Genomic DNA, 6326 nt, shown 5'->3' with positions numbered 1-6326 from the left:
ATTCTCCACCCACCTGTACTTGTGCGAGTAATGCTTTGACTATATATCTAAGTCTACGTATCCATGAGCAGATAGCAAGGTTCAGTAATTCACCCACACTGTTTGATATTTCCTTCTTCATTTATTTGACATGTAAAGACAGAAACATATAGGTCCGAGCATACACAAAGAGAAGAGGACGAGAGAAGAATCAGATGGATGCAAATGAACATGTAGGAATTAGGGACGTCGGGAGAGAAACAATATTTACCCAATGCATCCATTGGTCCACAGCTAACACCATGGTCTCGATAAACCTCGGTTGTCCGGCAACTTTGTGGAACTGCCCTGCAGCGGTCACAGCATGCCCGAGCATGTTGAGCCGCAATCGAGCTTGACTCTTCACTACCGGTAAACGAATGGTCTGCTTGTCGTCCGTTCAACTATGCCTTGCTATCTCCCAATTACTTGAGTGAGACACTGTTTTGGCACCAATTTCCTTGTAGCTGGTTCGAGTGACAATTCCAAAAGGAAAAAGGACGCTAGGATAATTGTGCGAGTTTGCCCGTAACTATATGTTACTCCAAATATGAACGTGGCGCATTAGCCACATAGTTTAGTGTGATGTTGGAGTTTGGACATCTAATGAGTTGCAACTCACACGCGTTCACTTCCTTTCAGATTAATTAGTTTGTCTGAATATCACCACGTCAACCTTAACTAACCGGCCAATAATTTCCTGAACTATGCAGAAGACTAGAAGGATTAGGCGCGCTTTGCTGCGCCGTTTATGTTGTTGGGATTTCATAGTGATCAAAATTGGTTTGACACTTTGGCTTCCTGCTCACAGGCGATGTCTAACGGCTGACAATCTGGCTATCTAGGGCATACCACATAACCCGGTGTGCTTACTCTGCTGCGCTGCACCGAAGATGGCCAACCATCTGCTCGTGGACTGCAGCTTCACCAAACAGTTGTGGGCGGTGGCTATCAATAAGCTAGACGAACCCTTCCTAAACCTAGGGATGAAAATGGAGTGGGAACTTTCCGTTTTTCCGGAGGAAAAATGGAAACGGAGAGGAAATATGAAAACTGAAACGGAAATTTGCAAAACAGAAGTGGAAATAGAATTTTTTATGCGGAAACGGAAACAAAAACGGAACGATGTTTTCCGGTGGAACATGCATGGAAATGGAACTTTCCGTTTCTGTGAATATGAAATTTCTGTTTTTACTACAGACCTATAGCTGCTTTGTAGCCCAACCATCAAAGAGAACACAATGACACAATTAGTAGAATGGATCTAAGGCCCAACTTTTACTACCACACAGGTACTCAGCTTGATCCTATACGCAATTGTCCGGTACTACTACAATACTACGCTAAGTTGCTAACATAATGATATTATTTTGTAGCCATGTTAACAACTCAATAAATTTGTTTGCTTTTGTGTGTATTTCTCTATGATTCAATGGGTTTTTAAGTTCCGATCAATGCCTATTTCTGTTTCCGTATCCGCTTTGTATTCGCTCCGTGTCCATTTCCGATAGTATATGTTTCCATATTCATTTCCGGGGTTTCTGTATTCGTTTCCGCTTCTGCAAAAAAATATGATAGCACTCAGTTCTGTCCGTTTCCGCTCCGTTTTCACCTCTACCTAAACCTGATGACATCGGTGAGCTCGAGTGAGCAATGCTTATCTCTGAAGACCAATTGGATGACACAGCTCTAGTCGCTCCGGGTGAATGAGAAAAAAAGTTTGGAAGGCAGCCATTTGCTTGATCTCCTAGATGATATGGAAAGAACGCAACAACTGTGTTTTCAGTGGTGACAGGTGCTCCGTTACACAACTCATGGGACGTATAATGGATGAAGCGCGATGCTGGTCGGCTGCTGGCCACCTGTTTGATAGATTTTTTTAGCCTCCTTGAGTGTTGCTGGCTGAATTTTTCTGAATGCCAGCTCCAGGCTTTTCACCTAGTCTCTAACTCTAAAGTCTTTGTATTTGTTCCTCTTCTGATTAATTAATGAAATACGACTCTCAGTCCTTTCGTCAAAAAACATATGTTTGACACACGGGGAAGATAGTGAAATGCGTTTTCTTTTTTATAATACAATGTTTTGATGTGTTTTTTGGCAGTATGATTTTATGTTACCTACTAATCAATCCATACGTGGAAAAGTTTTCTGCGTTGGTGGACGCATGTACTATATTAGTGCTATATAGTGTACGAGTTGGCGCTTCTTTGTTAGTTGGGAGGGTGTACAGGACAGATGTGTTTCTATAGAATGATTGTTTCCAATTAATTTGAGAACTTGTTGATCCAGTCAAAATCATGAATCAAAATAGATTTCCCTTGCCCGCCTGCTGCTCTGCATCCGGCCGTAGACCGCCCTGCTTCCCCTGTTGCCCTGCTCCAGCCTGTTTGTCCTCCTGCAGCTTCCTCCCCCGCCAGGAGAGCCGAGCCCAGCTCCCCTCGGGGGCGATGTCGGCCGGCGACGCGCTAAGGATCGAGAAGGCCAGCACCTTGTTCATACTCGATTTGAGACAGGGATAATTCCGGCAGCAGCTCCGGTGGCCTGTGCTTTCTTGCACGCACAGGCTTTCCTTCTTGCTTGCCCGAGTTGGTGAAGGGACAGAGGGGATGCCTTATATACAACGGAGCCTTGTGGAAGCTTTGGGCATTGCGGTTTCTTGCGCTGGAGGATTCCAGAAAATTCGTCGACGCAGTCGCGAGTTAGAACCAGCGAGCGAGCTCGTGACGCACGCGGTGGCGTGGTGGAAGTTGCAGCTGCCTCACGGTTTCTAGGTCTCGCGCGTGTTTATTTTCTTTCTCATGTGCTGCCTTTCTCTGCCTGTGCCCGGGGTCGTCGGGTCCCAAGCGAGCCTGGCATGACGTGTCGGTCGATTTATTTATTTTTGAGACAAATTACGTGTCGGTTCATGGTATGTTTTCTTTTTCACGTGAGTAGAGTTCTCCATTGGATTTCTTCCACTTCTAGTTTTGGGTCATTGGCCTGCTCAGCCTGGGATTATATTGGCCCTCATTTTTTAGGCTGCATATGCTAATGCAGGATATCCTTATCCTTCTATTATTTTTAGGATAGGAAACTCTTAAAAGAACGTTAAGCTAATTTATGCTAGTGAACTTGTGGTCCCATCAGTTCAATTTTCTATGCAATTTGTGCTTGTGCTTGCTTTTAAATCTCGTTGGTTACTTCCACAGTTTTGCACATGAGTCCCTATGTATCATTCACACTCCATCACAATGTCACAACATATGTCGCCCCTTTCTGAAAGGACCCATTACAAATAATCATTACAGAAATTATCCAAAAATTGAGAAGAAATCACAAATCCAACTCTCGTCGTTACCACTGGAAAGTCAGTAGAAGGGGTCACCACAACTCAATCTTTGAGGAAGCGGCATTGGAGACATTTTAGATCTAAAGAACAAACTATTGACGACTGACAATGCCAACATCTCTATGTATGCGCTGTAGGGGGCAATCCATGTAACACTCCTGCCAACCATGCTACATATTACCCAGTCAACAATGTCTACAAGGACTATCAAAGGCACCACCCGCCAACCATGCTCCCTAGTCTACTTCAGCTGCCTTTTGAATAGAGTCGACATCCGTCTTCATCAAAATCATGTACACCTTTCTCTGAATAGCAAGAGGGGCATAGAGCATACACTACCAATAACGAATCAGATCGAGGAGAACAAAACCGTTGTAAAACTCTACACATGACACCTAGAGGAACCACTCCTTGCCATTGACTATGATGTCGTAATGGAAAGGGGCATCATAGGTAGTTTCTGAAACGGCTCACAAGAAACGGAGTATGTTACGTCTCTCTTGCTTTATAAGAGGAAAGAGGTTGGCTCCGAGATGTGCTTGTCTAACCAAACAGACGTGACATTGTAACATGTATATATTCACAACTATTATAGCAAACTAGCAATGTCCAAGAATGTTATTTAGTTAAGTTAAAAGCCGGTGGTTGTCACGATTCCCTTCTTTTGCCTTGGATCGCGCCTCAAAGCCCCTTTCCCTCTTGCAAGCTTTCGATCTCCCCATAATAAGCGAAGATTCAGCCATTGCTTTCGAGCTCCCCATAACTTAAGATTCAGCCAGGGTTTTCATTAGTCGCACGAGTGGATCAAGATACCTACTTGTATTCAGATTCACTTTACTCTACATATGAGGAATCCTCAGTTTGATGTATTGATAAGATTGCTGCTACTAGTCAGGTACTATAAATGTCATTGCTTCTAACCATGCTTTGAATGTTGCAAATGCCACTACAAACACTTGCAAGCAGCACCATTTCGAATGCGTTTCTCTATGACTTCAATAGTCAGTGTGCAAGATTGCGAGTGTCTTGATGAATATGCTGTAGTATTGGAAGGTGTTAGGAAAATTGTGTTAGGCATAAACCAGCATGTGCGCATGAAATTGACGATACGTCACATTAGAGATCTATTCAATGAGTCGGTGGGCTGCCAAACTCTCTTTGAACTCTCTAGAGTATCTGCATTAGCATTGTACCCATCGACACAGTTTATGCTTGCTGCGGCTATTTGGTAGGCCCATATTGTACTATGAGTCTAAACTATACAAGATGGATTTTATCTCTAGTATATTGCCGTCAAGAACTTCCTTCCTGATGGAGGGAATACTTTTCTCAGGTGATAGCAAAGCAGGCAGCTCACATAAATGACTTGTTATCCTTACATGTGATAAAAATCAATTTGAAATAGAGAAGTGTTCAATGAAATTGTCACCAAGTAAACTCCTTTACAAAAAGAACTCAATTTGTACCATGTAATCATCCGATAGAACTGTCACGAACTAGATGTAATATTCAACTATTGTTAACTAAAATTGTATAGGCTCGATGCACACTAAATTAAAGTTAAAAGATTATTGTTCTTCCCATTAAGAAAATGAATCAATTTTGGTTCACGCTATTAGAAAAACGAGCATTGGTAGCGACTGTCAGAGGTGGTTTAGACCAAGCATAATATAGCTGCTTGTAATGTGGCGACCGTGGGCTGTTATTATTGATATACAAAGCAATAGATGCAGCTATGAACGGGAAACCACCTCCATGAAGCATTGGAGGCGGTTGATATTTTGAACCGCCTCCAATATCACGCAAGCGTAAACGATCTGAGACCAGAAATCACATGAGGCTGATGTGGGCATGTAGCCTTTCTTTGTCCTTTACACGAGCTCTCGGGCACCACATTGCCATTCATTTTACTTGCCCTTGTCTGATCCATGGTAAAACCCTAGCTCCAACTCCGCAAAGTTCACCTCAACGACGCCGACCTAGTCCATCCTCAAATTTTGCGATGGGGGACTGGCAGATCCGCCCATCTACATTGGAACGGAGGTACACATCAGTACATCCTCAGCTTTTAATTGACAATATTTTTTCAAAAATAAAGAAATTTGTCCGCATGCCGTTGTATGATTGAACATCCCATTGTAACATCGTAAACACATATAGTTAATGAATTGCGTCGGAATTTTGAAGATTGTTTAGCTAAGCTAAGAGTCAAACATAGATGTCATGTGGAAAGTGGTTTAAAATTGAATATGATGAATTAAATACATAGTCAGTGAAGGTACTTCGGCCATTGATTCATAGATCATTGCTCCATAGTATGGTACTAGACTACTACTGCAGGTTGGACACTATAAATATTATTGCCTCTAACCCCTCTTTCCAGGGAAGAAAAGACCACTATAAACACTATTGCAAGCAAGTCACTTTCCCCCGCCTATATCTATGTGCTTCGAAAGTGTGCATCCAGAAATTAGAGTGTCTTGATGCATATATCATGGGATTGGAAGGCATTAGGAAAATTGCTTTAGGTACAAACTCGTTTGTAGATATGAATCAAATGGTACCTTGCACAGTTGCTCCACCTCTCAGGTCGCGAGGCATCATTCCCTTCTTTGTCCTCTCTCGAGTGCTTACTTTCGGGTAATTTCAATCGACACATTTGATTGTGCTTTCGCTGTGTCCATGGGTATCTTCATGTTCCATACTCATTGAAAGCTTCTCTTTCTCAACCACACGCCTGCACTACCAGACCCGTATTTCCATTAGTTCGGCTGGACAACACGATGGACAAGGATGCCGCTCCAGGAATCACCCTGGTAGCTTGCTTGCTTAAAAAAGGTTGGTGTATTTGCGCGTCTGGTAGCTACCAAGTCTTGCGCGATGGACAAGGATCGTTGAGAAATCACTTTGTCGAGTTGTATCGAGGAAGGCTAGTGCTTTCTGCTACTACTTTGATTCATTAGCCAATATGGGAATCTAT

This window comes from Triticum aestivum, chromosome 7A, assembly GCF_018294505.1.
Source record: "Triticum aestivum cultivar Chinese Spring chromosome 7A, IWGSC CS RefSeq v2.1, whole genome shotgun sequence".
Taxonomy (NCBI): Eukaryota; Viridiplantae; Streptophyta; class Magnoliopsida; order Poales; family Poaceae; genus Triticum; species Triticum aestivum.
This window is presented reverse-complemented; position numbering follows the sequence as displayed.